Source organism: Ambystoma mexicanum, chromosome 7p (genome assembly GCF_040938575.1).
Source record: "Ambystoma mexicanum isolate Mex_15411 chromosome 7p, UKY_AmexF1_1, whole genome shotgun sequence".
Taxonomy (NCBI): domain Eukaryota; kingdom Metazoa; phylum Chordata; class Amphibia; order Caudata; family Ambystomatidae; genus Ambystoma; species Ambystoma mexicanum.
The window spans coordinates 100,191,415-100,208,522 of record NC_090939.1 but is presented as its reverse complement, the minus strand read 5'-3'; the positions used below and the strand labels follow the sequence as shown (position 1 = coordinate 100,208,522).

The 17,108-nt window shown below is 47.4% G+C and overlaps 1 protein-coding gene across 2 annotated transcripts in view; it reads left to right on the top strand.

Annotated features, from left to right (window-relative positions):
• Nucleotides 1–11,402: 11,402 nt before the first annotated feature.
• The window catches only part of USF3 (upstream transcription factor family member 3), a 412,604-nt gene continuing 406,898 nt past the window's right edge, over nucleotides 11,403–17,108 (top strand). Inside the window, exon 1 of one of the 2 annotated variants that reach the window (XM_069635868.1) lies at nucleotides 11,403–11,684. The gene's annotated coding sequence lies outside the window, so the exon portion shown is untranslated. The remainder of the gene's footprint in view (nucleotides 11,685–17,108) is intronic. The other variant, XM_069635867.1, reaches the window with a different exon arrangement.

Sequence of the window (17,108 nt, the reverse complement as noted above, 5' to 3'; positions counted from 1 at the left end):
GGGCAGGGGTACACAGCGACAACTGGCAGAAAGTAGGTCAAGAAATTCATATCAGTTAAGACTAGTGATTTGACCAATCATCTGACCAATCAGGGAGGTGGGCGGGCTGGGAGACGGGAGGGGATCAGGAAGAGGATGCGGGTGGGGAAGGCAGGGAGAGGGATTCACTGAGGCACGAAGCACAGATTAATACAATTAAATGGAAAAAACTGGCTCGGAGAAGCTTTTAGATGCTTTCCACTCACCTCGCTTTCACAAATCGATTATTACCCAAAGCAAAGACATTGGGTAATAATTGTATTTTGGCTGTGTTGCAACTAACCAACGATCCACGACTATTCGCAGATAAGCCTGCCACTCTGTTCATGTTACCAAAATTGAACAAGGTTTATAATTTACTTATGTTTCCAATCTGTTCCGATCCCTTCTGGTGTACTAGATGTTGTGGGGTTGTTTGATGGTTTAGAAACCGACATTCATCCCTGCACCACTGGTACACCAGAATTTGATTTGTCGCAGTGTGCCTCATATCCCAAACAGAACGGCTCTTCTAATGGGCTAATAGTCACCAAAGAGCTATAAACCCAATCGGAGGGTTTGGCTAGCCAACTATGTTTCTATGAAGGCCACTTGCCTCCGGAACTAATACAGTTGTGTCCTGCTGGGAGGAGTTAATGATAGTCAGGTAAAGGAGGAGTGCTTCGGTCAGAAAGGGTTTAGAGTACAGAGGCAGTCAGGCACATACGATGTGGCCTTGAGGGATGCAAGGATGGCAGGGAGTGTCTCCAATTGTCCAGATAGCTGCGGTTTTGCGAGATGGGATGTGTAGTGTGCAGTCAGTTGTAGCGTTGGTTTCAGCATAAGTATAATTGTTTCAGTGAGAGGAGGCAGGACAGGACTTCTTGTCAATGGTGTGATAATTGCACGAGAGGGAAGCCGCACTTTTCACCTGGTGTGTGATACTTAGCAACACTTTATGCGCCAGGTTCCCATACAGTCCCCAGGCGGTGTTTGAGAACGAATCCAGAGAACCCACAACCAGCCCTCTGCAAGAATGTTTTATATGTTACCCATACCCTACTTCAAGTACTCCCTGGGCATTAAGTGGGGTTAGAAAGTAAGGGGGTGGGGGCTCATTTGGGGGTGTGTCTTGCATGATGGCCATGGTCTAAAACCTGATGGGGGTGGCCTACCAATGAACATTTTAAAAATGTGTGGCCTGCTGACTAAGTGCATATCACAACACAGTGTGCTTGCTACATTCCTTAAAGTATTAGAAATCAATGCTCAATATCTGTTACGCTCACCTGACTCCCACGGAGGCGCTGGCCTGGTTCGCGCTGCTGTGACCTCTTCTAAGGTGATGCGCAGGGTTCGGAAGACGGACTGGACTGGGCCCCCAAATCTGGCTTGTCTGGCTCACAGAAGTATCCTTCTGTAGGCGAAAATAGGGGATTAACTGTCTGCGGGGTAATGCAATCGGCCTCCCACTTTCCCCTCTCACCCTCCTCGAAACCCTTCTGTGATTCCTCATAGCATCTCACCTTAGGGTCTGGAAGGACGAGCTTCTCCATCCTGCTTCTGATGCAGGGGCGCGTTGGTATCCAGTTACTTCACTGGATTTTCGGATTGGTGAGAACCAAACTTGCTTGGCTTCCAGGTAAGTTTTTTGATAAGAGGTTCCCCTTGTGTCCATGCATTAATGTACTAGTGCTAGTGTCTTTTTCCCCGTAGGGGCCGGGGTACGGAATGCCGGGGAACAGGCACCGACCCGAGATGAGAGGTGAAATCCTTGTAGAAATCAGGTAAGTCTTTAATGAGCGTTTATTGGTAATGTCTTTTCATTCGCTCATTAACGCTGATGTCTCTTTTTCCCCGTAGGGGCCGGGGTCCGGAAATGCCAGGATGCGGCGCGGACCCGAAATGAAGAGGGAATGAATCAACAGCTAAGTCTTAACATGGAGATTTAGCTTTCCTTATTCCCTTCTCTCTCTCACCTTTTGTTCTGGTCTTTTTCTCCCTAGGCGCTGGGGCGTGACTACGAATCCGGATGATCGCTGCTGAACATGGAGGTGCCCTGTAAAGGTGAGTGGAATGCGGCGCTGCAGCGATCGACGCGATGAGCTTTTAAATAAAAGTCTTCCTTTTCAGGATTGTCGGCGAGATGTCTCCGGGATGCGGTTTTAGCAGGTAAGGACTTTTCCTTCTTCTGTTCTCTTCTTCTCTTCCTTTGCAGGAGATCCAGGATGCTGGCAGGCGTGGCAGAAGTCAGGATGCAGGAGCAGACACGGTGAGCGTCCAGCTGCTAGATGCAGAACAACGCGAAGCACGTGTGGCTGTTCGGGTGGGGTTTAAATAGCCTTGGAAGAAGTTCCAGGTATGTATCCTTCCTCCAATCAGGTATGTATCCTTCCCCGACCACGCCCGGATGGTAAATTAGTCCCACAGGTAAAGTAGTTCCTTTCAGGCCTCAAGGAGGCCGGGATCCTGCAGCATGGTCTGCATCAGGTAAGTGCACCCAAGCACTCCCATAATGAGCCTGACGCCTATGGCGCCAGGACTGATGTCTTTTATGAGCCTGGCGCCATAGGCGCCAGGACACTGTCCAAAGGGCCCCTATATGGGGTTGCTGGGTCCTTCCTTGGGGACTGGATGTCCGCTTTCGGGGACGCAGGGCTTGAACCGGCTCCCCGGGAGCAGGCATCATGACAGCACTCCCCCTCAAGGCCCCTCCCAAGGTTGTTCCCTCCGGGGGTTTTGGTTTGTCTGGGAAGAGTCGGTGGAATTTCCTGACTAATCGAGGTGCATGCACATGGTCGCTGGGTTCCCACGACCTCTCCTGAGGTCCGTACCCCTTCCAATCAATTAGGTAGAACAGTTTTGACCTAAACATTTTTGAGTCTAAAATGTTCTTCACTTCGAATTCGGGCTCCCCATCTATTAGAATAGGTTCTGGAGGTTTGAGTAGTCGGGTTCCGGGTACCACTGGTTTCAGAAGTGACACATGAAAAACAGGGTGAATTTGCATACTAGCTGGTAAATCAAGTTTAACAGCCACTGGGTTAATTATTGCCGTAATAGAATAAGGTCCCAGATATTTTGGGTTAAAAGTTCGAGGCCCTTTGAGTGGTAAATGTCTGGTAGCTAACCACACTTGATCCCTAATCTGATACGGAGGTGCTTCACTCCGATGTAGATCAGCATTCTCCTTGTATTTTCTCTTGGCTTGTTGTAAATGCGTAGTTGCCTCTTTGAAGGCTTGGGTAATTGTAGAATGCAGATGTTCTACTGCAGGCATTCCGAGGTTCTGAGGTGAGTCAAGGTTTGAGGTTCGAGGGTGATGCCCAAACAATGTATAAAAATGACTGTGGCCAGTTCCAGAGTGTACCGAATTATTATATGCGTATTCGGCTATCCAAAGAATGTCTTTCCAGTTGCTTTCAGATTGCTGTAACATACACCGTAAGTACTGCTCAAGGGTCTGATTTGTCCTCTCGGTCTGACCATCGGTCTGAGGGTGGTGACTGGTCTATAATCTTACATCGATCTGCGCCATTTGACAACATTTGCGCCAGAAGTGGGAAATGAATTGGCTTCCCCGGTCAGAGATTAGTATAGATGGGAATCCATGTAGCCGAACAATATTTTTGAGGAATTCTTTGGCTAGGACAGAAGCTGAAGGTAAACCTTTCAAAGGAATAAAGTGGGCCATTTTGGAAAACAAATCCACAATTACCAGAATAGTATTGTACCCCGAACAAGGAGGCAGGTCCGTAATAAAATCCATTGATAGGGTGTGCCAGGGTGCTGGCGGTATGTCTAGAGGTTGAAGGAGACCGGCTGGTCTTTTCTTTTGACTTTTATTTTGGGTGCAAACACCACAGGACATCACAAAAGATTTAACATCTTTTCGCCAAGAGGGCCACCAAAATTGTCGTTTCACCTTTTCCTCTGTCTTGGCAATACCAGGGTGTCCCTCTATTAATGTATCATGATAACCGGAAATAACTAGTTCGTGTAATTCCTTATGTGGCAGGAATAAGCGTCTTTGGAAATAAGGTAAACCATTATCTATGGTAAAGTCTGATCCCTTTTGTATCCATTCCTGTAAGGTTGTAGCGTCCAGGAGTTGTTTCACTATTGCTTGAATATCTTCAAGTGTCTGTAACGAAGTCATGCCTAGAATCCTCTGTTCGGGAATTATTGGTACTGGTTCTGAGTTTGTATCAGATTCTCCAATTCCAATTCGGGATAAGGCGTCTGCTTTGCCATTCTTGCAGCCAGGTCAATAGGTAATCACGAAATCAAATTCCGCGAAAAACAAAGCCCATCGGAGCTGCCGTGATGACTGAGCCTTGGCGGTTTTCAAATACTGTAAATTCCGGTGATCAGTGATCACTGTGATGGTATGTCGAGCGCCAAGCAGATAATGCCGCCAGGCTTTAAAAGCGGACTTAATGGCTAACAGTTCTTTGTCCGTGATTGCATAATTAACCTCGGTTGCCGAGAATTTTCTGGACCAAAATGCTACGGGATGCAGTTGGTTGGTTCCGGGATCTCTTTGGGACAGGACAGCTCCCATGGCTAGGCTGGATGCGTCAGTCTCAACGACATAAGGGAGATCTGGACGCGGGCGTTTCAATATAGGTGCGGAGGTAAACGTAGCTTTTAAATCCTGAAAGGCCTGCTCGGCTTCTTCAGACCATTCAAAACGTTTATTTTTCCTCAAGAGTGCAGTAATGGGTTGTACCACGCGTGAAAATTCCGGGATAAACCTGCGATAGAAATTGGCAAAGCCGAGCATGCTTTGAACCCCTTTTACAGAGCTAGGTGATGGCCATTTGAGGATGGCATCCACTTTTCTTGAGTCCATTCGGACTCCTTTGGGTGTCAGGATGAAACCTAGAAACTCGACTTCTGTGGTATGGAAAACACATTTCTCCAATTTAGCAAATAGTTTGTGTTGGCGCAGTTTTTCAAGTACTGCCCTGACGTGTTTTCTGTGATCAGATTCCGAAGAGGAGTACACCAGAATGTCATCAATATATACGACAACACAGACATCGATGAGTTCCCGAAGGACATCATTCATGAAGTATTGGAAGGCAGCCGGCGCGTTACACAATCTGAAAGGCATCACCTGGTACTCGAATAATCCGTATTTAGTACGGAAGGCAGTTTTCCATTCGTCGCCTTCTTTAACTCGTACCAGATGATAAGCCCCCCGGAGATCTAACTTGGTGTATATGCAAGCGTCCTTCCCCTGGTCAAGGAGTTCAGGGATCAGAGGCAGAGGATAACGGTTTTTAACCGTTATCTGGTTCAATGCGCGGTAATCGATACAAGTTCTAAGGTCGCCTTCTTTTTTGGGCACGAAGAACAAAGCCGAGGATGCCGGGGACTTTGACGGGCGAATAAAACCATTAGCTAGGTATAGATCCAAATATTGTCTCAAATGCAGATTCTCAGGTTCGGTAAGGGCATAAATCCTGCTATAAGGGGGTTGTGCACCGGGCACCAGATCGATTTGGCAATCGTACGATCTGTGAGGAGGTAACGTGTTGGCCTGTTCCTTTTGGAAGACGTCCTGAAAGTCTTGGTATTCCGGAGGTAGTTGCATGGAGGCAGAGGTTACAGATGCTAGATTAATCTTCAGGTTTTCTGGGTAGCAGGTTTGTGTACAATCCGGGAAGGTTATTCTCTTAGCTCGCCAATAAATTCGAGGATTATGTGTCTCTAACCAAGGGATTCCAAGAAAAACCTGAAACTGTGGAGCCTTGATTACATCAAACACAACACCCTCCCGATGGCCGTCGGGACCAATAAGAGTCACCTCAGTAGTGGAATGTGTTACCGGTCCAGAGGCAATTTCAGTTCCATCGACTGTGGTGATGACATCTTTGCTGGTTTTAGGACGGAGAGGGAGGTTAATCCTAGAGACCAATTCACGATCCACATAGTTTCCAATAGCCCCACTATCGATGTATGCCTTTATTGCATGCAACCGCTTAGGCTGTTCTGCATCTACGAGAACCATTGGCACAATGAAATGCAAGGTCTGAGAGTTAGTTTTCAAGCTCGGCAAGCGGACCCCTACACTTGTCGGGCGGAGTCGTTTCCCGAAACAGAGTCTTCATGGTTTTTATCAGCGGCTCCTACCGCCTTTCGGGGCGGTTTTGCGGGGCAATCTCGTAGAAAGTGTCCAGAATTCCCACAATAAAGACATGATTTTAACTGCCGCCTCCTTTCACGTTCTTTTTGAGTTAAGGGTCCTTTAACCCCTCCAATTTGCATAGGCTCAGAGACATCAACTCCCTTGGGATTAGCATGGGTCTTGACCAACACCCGGGTCTCAAACCTGGACCGATCTGCTTTTCTGTTTTGAAGTCTGTGATCCAATTGGACCACTAAGTCTATATACTCTGTGCATTCTTGGGGCGGATTTACAACTTGGGCCAAGACATCTTTAAGTTCTCTGCGTAGGCCTCGATAAAACAATGTGACTCTTTTATCCTCTGGCCATCCCGTTTCCACAATTAGTCTATTAAAGGTTGCAATATAGGATAGGAGGTCCTGATTGCCCTGTCGCAGGGATAGAAGTTCGTCATCCAGAGTCTGCCCCTGAGAGTGTCGAGCAAATAACCTTTCCATGCTTGCTTGAAACCTTTGAAAATCACGGAGAATCGGGTCATCTTGAGTAACCAGTGGAACTGACCAATCGGCAGCGCAGCCGCTGAGATAGGACAATACAAAGGCTACCTTGGTCTGATCATTAGGGAAGGCCCGAGGTCTGCATAGGAAGTGCAAACGACACTGATTCATGAATACGGCGAATCGTTTGGGGTCTCCAGCAAAGCGTTCGGGTGGGGCCAGCGGCATGTTTCCAGGTAGATTAATCTGCACAGGGTTACTGGAAACCACAGGAGCGGGGTTCCCTCCGGAACCGGGTAGAGGAGTTTGCCCAGCTTGACCTTGCAAAAGCTGTCTGGCCAGGTCATCAGTTCTTTCCTTTGATATTATAAATTCCCTCCTGAGGGCATTAGTCTCTTGACGAGCGGCATGTACTTCGGCCCGTAATTCCCCCAGTAATTGGGCCAACTGATCAGTCTCAGAACTTTCCATAGCGCCTGGGTGGGAATTTGTAGGAAGGCTTCGCGTTCTGTTATGCTCACCTGACTCCCACGGAGGCGCTGGCCTGGTTCGCGCTGCTGTGACCTCTTCTAAGGTGATGCGCAGGGTTCGGAAGACGGACTGGACCGGGCCCCCAAATCTGGCTTGTCTGGCTCGCAGAAGTATCCTTCTGTAGGCGAAAATAGGGGATTAACTGTCTGCGGGGTAATGCAATCGGCCTCCCACTTTCCCCTCTCACCCTCCTCGAAACCCTTCTGTGATTCCTCGTAGCATCACACCTTAGGGTCTGGAAGGACGAGCTCTCCATCCTGCTTCTGATGCAGGGCCGCGTTGGTATCCAGTTACTTCACTGGATTTTCGGATTGGTGAGAACCAAACTTGCTTGGCTTCCAGGTAAGTTTTTTTATAAGAGGTTCCCCTTGTGTCCATGCATTAATGTACTAATGCTAGTGTCTTTTTCCCCATAGGGGCCGGGGTACGGAATGCCGGGGAACAGGCACCGACCCGAGATGAGAGGTGAAATCCTTGTAGAAATCAGGTAAGTCTTTAATGAGCGTTTTTTGGGAATGTCTTTTCATCCGCTCATTAATGCTGATGTCTCTTTTTCCCCTTAGGGGCCGGGGTCTGGAAATGCCAGGATGCGGCGCGGACCCGAAATGAAGAGGGAATGAATCAACAGGTAAGTCTTAACATGGAGATTTAGCTTTCCTTATTCCCTTCTCTCTCTCACCTTTTGTTCTGGTCTTTTTCTCCCTAGGCGCTGGGGCGTGTCTACGAATCCGGATGATCGCTGCTGAACATGGAGGCGCCCTGCAAAGGTGAGTGGAATGCGGCGCTGCAGCGATCGACGCGATGAGCTTTTAAATAAAAGTCTTCCTTTTCAGGATTGTCGGCGAGATGTCTCCGGGATGCGGTTTTAGCAGGTAAGGACTTTTCCTTCTTCTGTTCTCTTCTTCTCTTCCTTTGCAGGTGATCCAGGATGCTGGCAGGCGTGGCAGAAGTCAGGATGCAGGAGCATACACGGTGAGCGTCCAGCTGCTAGATGCAGAACAACGCGAAGCACGTGTGGCTGTTCGAGTGGGGTTTAAATAGCCTTGGAAGAAGTTCCAGGTATGTATCCTTCCTCCAATCAGGTATGTATCCTTCCCCGACCACGCCCGGATGGTAAATTAGTCCCACAGGTAAAGTAGTTCCTTTCAGGCCTCAAGGAGGCCGGGATCCTGCAGCATGGTCTGCATCAGGTAAGTGCACCCAAGCACTCCCATAATGAGCCTGGCGCCTATGGCGCCAGGACTGATGTCTTTTATGAGCCTGGCGCCATAGGCGCCAGGACACTGTCCAAAGGGCCCCTATATGGGGTTGCTGGGTCCTTCCTTGGGGACTGGATGTCCGCTTTCGGGGACGCAGGGCTTGAACCGGCTCCCCGGGAGCGGGCATCATGACAATATCATTACTTATTGGACCCTCACAAAAGGGTAGTTGTTTTATTAGCAGGTTCATTAGCATCCCATTACGTAGTTTGGGCAAGACTAACCCTTCAAAGGCACTACTCATCTCCTCTGGCGGGCCCTGAAAGGGAGGCCCAGGCAATTCAGGCACTTTAATCTGCCTGCAGCACCTAAGCAGCTAGTTTTGTTTGCAAAGAGCCTCTCCCTCCATCCAGTGCCTTATGAGTGGGAAATCAGCTGGAGCCAGCCCTGAGCCTTGAAGGGACAAGCGTAGAGGAGAGCAACATGGGGATAGCAGGAGCCTTGAAGGGTCAAGGGTATAGGAGAGCAACAGGGGGACAGCAGGAGCCTTGAAGGGGAAAGTGTAGAGGAGAGCAGCAGAGGTATAGCAGGAGCACCCGTGGAGCCTCATAAGGACAAGCGTAGAGGAGAGCAACAGGGGGATAGCAGGAGCACCTGTGGAGCCTCATTAGGACAAGCGTAGAGGAGAGCAACAGGGGGATCGCAGGAGCCTTGAAGGGGCAAGCGTAGAGGAGAGCAACAGGGGGACAGCAGGAGCCTTGAAGGGGCATAGAGGAGAGCAACAGGGAGACACCAGGAGCCTTGAAGGGGCAAGCGTAGAGGAGAGCAACAGGGGGATAGCAGGAGCCTTGAAGAGGCAAGCGTAGAGGAGAGCAGCAGGGGGATAGCAGGAGCACCTGTGGAGCCTCATTAGGATAAGCGTAGAGGCGAGCAACAGGGGGATTGCAGGAGCCTTGAAGGGACAAGCATAGAGGAGAGCAACAGGGACACAGCAGGAGCCTTGAAGGGGCAAGCGTAGAGGAGAGCAACAGGGGGATAGCAGGAGCACCTGTGGAGACTCATAAGGATCCAGACAAGTGCAACCCCGATGAGCGCAACAGGTGAGGCCCCTCCATTAAAGCGAACACAAAGGAAGATACCCTAGGACATAGCAAGGCAGGGAGGAGTCTCTGGGCCACAGAGTAGTCAGCTATACCCAGAGGACTACCTCACAACCCCCACCACACCAACCATTCAGGAGGAGATTGAGGCCAGGAAGGGCAAAGGCACCGCACCCTGGAGGCCGATCAAGAGCCCACAAGAGTGACACCAGACAACCCGGTTCCCCAGAGCAGGATAAAGGAGCTAAGGTGGAGCTTCCGGGGGGGGGGGGCAGGCACACTTAATCGGACAAACGGTGGCAACCACAGGAGATGAAGCCTCTAATATCAAGAAGGACAAAGCTGACACCCCAGGCGGGAGGGGGTCGCTGGGAGACATTGCCCCCTAAAAACAGGGGAAGTAAAGGACTAGGGCCCCGCAGACCTGGTCCAGGAGAGAGAGACAACCCGCCAGGTATAGCCCGCTGGACCTCCACGAGGAGAGAATCCCCAAGTAGCTGCAGAACAGAGGTTCCACAAAAGAAGGCCCAAGGGAGGAGGAGTGGGACCCACCAGCACCTCATCACCACAAGACCGGGCCTCAAAGACATTACATAAAGGGGTTTCTCCCCCCACACCTCATGAGGCTCTAGGGGTCCAAGAGGCCCAGAACCAGAATAAAAGCACCAGGGAGGCTAAACTTTAAGGCAAAATGAAAGCCCGGGGAGGGCAACCACCACAATAAATAAAACCACGGCGGGGGGGGGGGGTGGAGGCTCATGGAATTTCGAATGGGCCCAGACAAGCCTGCAGGTTGTACAGCTGGGGAAAGGAAAGGACTCTGTTTTTTATTGTGTTTGGTTAAAATGTACCTTTACAAAACAATCATCACATTACCATAGGGTTATATTGGCACAATTCCTCACAGGCGGCTTTGCAGGGCAGCAGAAATGGCATTTTACGTGCCGTCAAAATTTGCTTAGGCTGCCTAAATGATGCAAAATGGGGTTAAAAATGCTGAGGCACAGCTCCAGTTGCCCGGGAAGGACAGCGCCAAGCAACCATAGGGTTAAGTTGCCACAATTCCTCACAGGCGGCTTTGCAGGGCAGCAGAAAATGGCATTTTACATGCCGTCAAAATTTGCTTAGGCTGCCGTCAGATTTTGCTTAGGCTGCCTAAATGATGCGACATGGGGTTAAAAATGCTGAGGCACAGCTCCAGTTGCCCGGAAAGGACGGCGCCAAGCCACCATAGGGTTAAGTTGGCACAATTCCTCACAGGCGGCTTTGCAGGGCACCAGAAAATGGCATTTTACGTGCCGTCAGAATTTGCTTAGGCTGCCATCTGATTTTGCAATCGCACCATAAATGACGTAACATAGGGTACAAAATTGCCACCATAGGGTTAATGCTGCACTGCCCTGTACAACACAGGTTTAAAATTGATAACATGGGGTTAATGCTGACTTCTCCACACAATATAGGGTTGGCTACGAAAAACTGTCAAAAATTGCCATCCGACAGGTTAATGCTGCACTGCCCAGCACAACATAGGGTTAAAATAGATATGCCCTGTGGAAACATAGGGTTAATGTAGCACTGCCCCTGGCCTGTGGAAACATAGGGTTAATGTAGCGCTGCTGTGAAAAAATGGCATCGGAAGCATTTTCTGACTGGTTAATGCTGCACTGCCCTGTACAACATAGGGTTAAAATAGATAATATGCCCTGTGGAAACGTAGTGCTGTCTCTGGAAACATAGGGTTAGTGTAGCGCTGCCCCTGCCCCTGCCCCGTAGCCCATAAAGCATTTTCTGACGGTTAGGCAACATCCGACGTGACATGTACCGTCGGATTTTGCTTTGCTACTGAAATTCACGCATGCGCAGTAGCACCATAAGCATTTTCCGACGTTACGCCGGCGCGGTGCACCCTGGGATCTCAGTGGAGTGGGTTTGTGCTGTAGCTCAGCTTCCTGGGGAGGAGGAGGCGCTACAGTGCTGGGAGAGTCTTCAAGCCGGAACTCTGAAGACATCCTCCGATGAATAGCCAGCGTCCACCAGTCCGGTGAGCTGGTATGGGGTGGGCCGGCCTTGGTATATCACTCTACGTCCATCTGCCCCCACTGGACTGCCCGGCTCTCCCAGCTGCTGGACTGTGGCGGAGAACAGAGGTTATTGAAGTAGGGAGACCACCGGGGTCGGCTCTCCTGCATTGGATGTAAAGGTAAATAAAAGTATCTGCAGGTGCTGCTGGCCAGTGCCAAATTGCTCGCCACAAAAAGTGGTGTCTCGCATTTAGGTCTCTTTTTTTTTGGCTAGCCTCATTATCACAGCTCCACATATTCCGTCTCGAGATGCTTCTCTTAAGTAGAGGGTCTGGGTATATTATCAGAGAGGGGCTGTTGATGTATCATGTTTTTGGGGCATTTGTAAAGCATTAAATCACCACGGATGTAGCCCCGTAGAGTGTGCAGCTGGGGGTTATGCTTTGCTTCTGCCAACTGGCTTTCGTGTAGACCATAGTCTGTTCTTCTTGTTAAATCTTGATCCTCAAGGAAATGGACCTGCGGCCCATTAAAGCATAACCAGCATCACCTACAGAGCAATCGCAATCCAAATGCCACCCTACCCGGTTGGGAATGTCACCATCTCTAGAGGCAAACTTGTCACCAGAAGCTACAACATAGCTACATTGAAAACAGATGCCTTCATCCTAACATTAAGGACGTTCCTGAAGAACCTACTCTTCAACAGACAGCTTGCTGATTGCTCCACTCAACCTTACTGAACCCCCTCCAAAGCTCCATCCACTCTCCTAGTCCCCTTTCATGGTTCGAAATTAAGAATCCGTGAGCAGGAGGTAAAACCAGCTCTTTGGTGTCGGGCAACACCCAGTAGGCAGGAGCTACCAATGGGGAACCAAGAGCGAGAACACAGCGTGCTGCAAATTTAACTTCCACAGGAGAGGCAAACTCGGTTTTGACTATTACATGTGTCCTAATTCTTCATTATATTTCTCACATATTCTAAAGTTAATGTCACATCTGTATGTTTGTAAGGCACCACATGATCTGGGGAGTCAAAAGAAACTCCCAGTAGCCGTTGGTGTAAAGCTAACCAGGCTCTCCTAGACTATAGGAGCTGATTACCTCCCATCAATTTCGAACCCTGCCCATCCCATCCGATCCGCACTTGTGCCTACTTTTAACCTGTTCCATGCGTCCATTCTGTACAGTGCTCAGTTGGTTCCCAGCTACGTTTTGTAATGTTAGGCTACAAGATACTGGTTACCAAAATAGATATATTTTCATTTCTACTAGAATGTTAACTGATTGGCTGTTCTAATCTGAATTGGGAAAATTTGACAGTTTCTGTGCCGTTAGAGAAGGCGCATCCTCCTGTTCTTGATTTTATTTTTAAATCCTTTTAGCAAGACAAAGAGGTTAGCATTTTCCGATCCCAGCGGGGGAATGGTAGCAATGTCTACAGTTGATGAAAAATCCTGGCCCTGCATGACTAAAAGAAAGATATCCTGTGTACAGTAACTTAAAAACCGCCCTAAAGTGCAGTTGACATTTGATCAGATTGCTTCAGTAGAATGGGTGCAACCAGGGCTCCAGTTAATATTTTGAGGTGGGAGTATTTTAACTTTGCAAGTAAATATGTTTTCAAAAAAGTAAAATTCGTTTTTTTCTTCACAAGAGCGTGAAACATACTTGACAGCCAGCCAATGCATGCAAAAGGTTAAAACTATATGCGAGTCATCTTGCGACAGTTGTCTACATCATGATAGAATAGCATGTTTCCCTCGCAATTAACAGATAAAGTACAGTAGAACAAACACCCTATCACCAATAGAACAGATGAGCATCATCACTAGGAGCTTCCCCTGCATGCAAAGAATAGGTACAACAGCTGCATACGCCTTTCATCTCAGATGGGAATTGGTCCAAAGCAAGCCTGCTCTAAGGGGTCCAATCCGGTGGTTGTAGCAAGTTCCATTTGCCTGCGACATCACACCCAGAATACCTTGACTGCAGGAAAGGGAGGGGACAGGAAAAGGAAGAGAGCCCTGACAGAAACCAAGATAGTGGACCCATCCCTTAGCCCACCTCTCATATTTATTTATTTCTTTCCATTTATAAAGCGCACAGCGGCCATGAGGCATCGTGGCGCTATTACAGAATATTCACTTGGATACAGATTGAACAGGTCAGTACAATGTGACATAAAGAAGGTTAATAATAATGCTATAGGCAAGTTCCATGGTCTACTCTATTGTTGCATTTTTCCCATGCCTGCTGACTTCGAAGGGACTTTGTTTTGATCACCCAAGTGTGAGAATGGCTTTATGTCAGTGCTGCCTGTGACGGGAAGTTCCTGTGCCCAGATGGAATGTGTTACCCTTCCTGCAGGAGAATCAAAAAGGCAACTTCTTGGCAATTATTCCACGTGGATTTAGTAGAGATGGTCAGACCAGACACCAATCAACATCAGCACTGCCATAGCTGTACAATCCTGACAGAGCTGAAACGAGTGTCTGGGCTTAAATTGTGGCTTTATAACTGTTGCTATTAGCAGTAAGTATGCCACAATTAGGCATTGCTTATAGTTAAGGCTTCTGGTTTCATGATTTTTATTTTTCTGCCATTTCTGTCTATTTATCCATATTTATTTTTGGGTCTTTTTTAATGTATTTATCCACATTTATTTGTTGTCATATAAAAAGATAATTCACAGCCACTATTGTTCTGCATTATTACCCAGCGTGGGTGTGTCCACGGGATTACACTGTGGTGATTGGCTTGTTTCCGAGCCATACCACGGTGTAATCCGGTGGATGCACCAACGTGCCTGCGTTTGTTCCCGGCGGGGGACGGGGGGCGTGGCAGCCCCATAGCCAATGAAGAGGCTCGAAACGGGGCAATCTGCGCTCTGAGCCTCCCCAAGGCTGGAGACTGCCTTCGTCCCCTGCCGGGGACTCTGGTAAATTATTATTTTTTTTTTTCCTCCAACCCCCTCCCCCTCAAAATTTTCTTCTCCCAACCCCACTTACCTTCGTTTTTCTTCTTTTCTCAGATGCAACGTGCTTGGAACACTTCTGTTCCCAGCGCGTTCGCTCCCAATGGCCGCCATGGAAAGGGAAAACTGACTACGTTTTCCCTTTCCCGGCGGGCATTTTATTTGCTTATTTATTTCTGTTCGAACGAGGCCGTGTTTTGCAACAGAAAAAAATGGCATTAGTACCTCGGTCTAACGTGCTAGGGTACCAATGACTATAAGCCCTTCGACGGTGGGCCAATACCGCCCACGGTAATGCCCTGGGGCAGTATTGGCCCGCCGTCTCGTGGCTTATTGCCACATTAGTACTAATGAAAATATGCTTTTTTTTAAAGCACACTTGCAGCTATATAAGAAAAAAATTCTTGCTCATTTTTTTTCCATAACAACAAACTGTTGCTCCTGTGACTGCTCTGCCTTAAGATATATGCTGTCACCTACTTGAAGAACTTCAGTGTTAGTATTTTACAATTTTTACACTCGCCATGCTGCCAATCTGCAATGCAATTGGCCAGCAATGTATGAGTGACATCATAGAGAACCAGGCAGAAATACCTGTTTTTCAATTTTTATAAATAAATACAGACAGAAAGCAGATTGATGTCCGTCTGTATTTATGTGTAAAAAAACGGGAAGCCTTACTTATATTTTAAGATGCACGTGCACCAAGACTGATTGAGGCATAAAATCATTTTAATTCAGAGGAGGCGCAGAAGATTAAAAAGTCACTTCTGCCTGCAATAAGTTTGTGTCTCAGCAGCTGTCGGGGATGCATGCGTGACCTTTGAACATGCTCTGTGCCACTACAGAGCTGGTGCTGAGGGCGCTTGTAGACATCTCAGATAAGGCATATATGTGCACTTTAATTATGGCATGGGGCATTTATGGATGGAGGTCTGATGGCACACCTCCCTTTTACAAACAGAACTACCCACAAAAGCTAAGTGTTTTGCATCCTCGTAGATGGCATCCTCGTAGATGGCAATCTGTCACCCTTGTGCGACCTGCCTATGCTATGTATGGAGCATACAACTAGCTCAAAGTCATCAAGGCACTGTGCACAGAGGTGCAGCTAACCAATATAAGGGAAGCAGTGCAGGTGGGGAAATCGTTTGGTGGTTGGGTAGCAGCATTACGGGAGACCTGCTGAAGGGCTGTTTATTGGGGGCTGAAAAGTTATTCCTTTTAAAAAGGAGCATTTTTGAGCAAGTGGGAGAGCCGGCTAGTCTAATATTGGATGTGGTGTTTTATCTAAGCAGACTTTTGATCTAGTCATCCTTCTTCATCCTTGCTAGGATATGTCCACTTAATTTTCGTGGCAAAATTTTATTTGTATTACGTTATTTGTCCCATTTTTACTGTTTTTTTTTCATTGTCAATGTATTTTACTGTTTTATAATGTGAAAAGTCAAATGTTTGGCTATAACACAATAAATAAAAAATGTACTTCTTGATTTTTGGAACTTTAAAAATTTTGAAAAAACGAACAAAGCTGTAAATACATTAGATTTCTGATTTGACAAGTCCTGTTGACGCACATCTAGTGATTGTCACAGGTGTATTGATTGAACTAAAAGAACAGGCACGTTTTGGCCTACACACTTTTCTTGTGACCTCACTTCAACTGTGTTTCCAATTTGACCTTCTGACATCTGTGATCAGTATAAAATGAATACAGTTTGCAATCGTAAACTCAATCACAGAATATAGGTGCTTATTTTTCTATCCATCTATATGTAAGGCTAAAACGTTTCTTAATCTCCTAGCACAGGGTTTGAAATTGAGGAGAGCTGGGAGCTATTAAGCTCCTGCTTGTAGTCTAGAAGAGCTGGTTAGTTTGACCCCAATCGTTGCCCGGAACTACTTTTGGCTCCCTAGGCCTACTGATGCCGAACAAACATACTTATGTGACATTTTAACAATGAGCATTAGGACACATCTATATGAACATTTAAACACACTGGGTTATAAATAATGGATAATGTTACATTTGCATCTTAAGTGGAAGTTTGATAAGTACTAGCTCCTCGTTCCCCAGTGGTAGCTCCTGCTCATTGTTTATGGTGGATACCGAGGAGCTGCTTTTAGCTCCTGCTTATCCAAACTGAATTTCGATCCCTGCTAGCATGATGGAAAGTACTGGACTTGCCTGAATATTCTCATTTTATTTTTACGTTAATATATACTTTAATACTTGTAGGGTATAACTAATGGTCTTTTTGAACGTTTTTACTTTTTAGTTGCTTGGAATGTCCATGGCTAGCCACAGTTTTGCTTATATCTCCATGTTTGTCAATTTGTGCGCAGCCACGTGTATTGTGTACCGGAAAGATGGGAGTGAATAATATTCAGTGTGCTTACCCCTCGGTGTCTAAAATTAATGAGCGTATTTGATATGGTGGTCAGGCCTGGCTGCAGATCCCAGTAATGACTTATCCTCTAGTCAGTCAGTAAATAAGGTACAGAGCACGGGTATGTTGGGTTGTTTGCACCTAGCTCTTTGGTTAAAGCAGGAGTTCCCACAAATGAGATTTTAAAGTGAACTTTTATTGGTTCTAAACCAAAGTGAGGATACAGTTGTTCATGA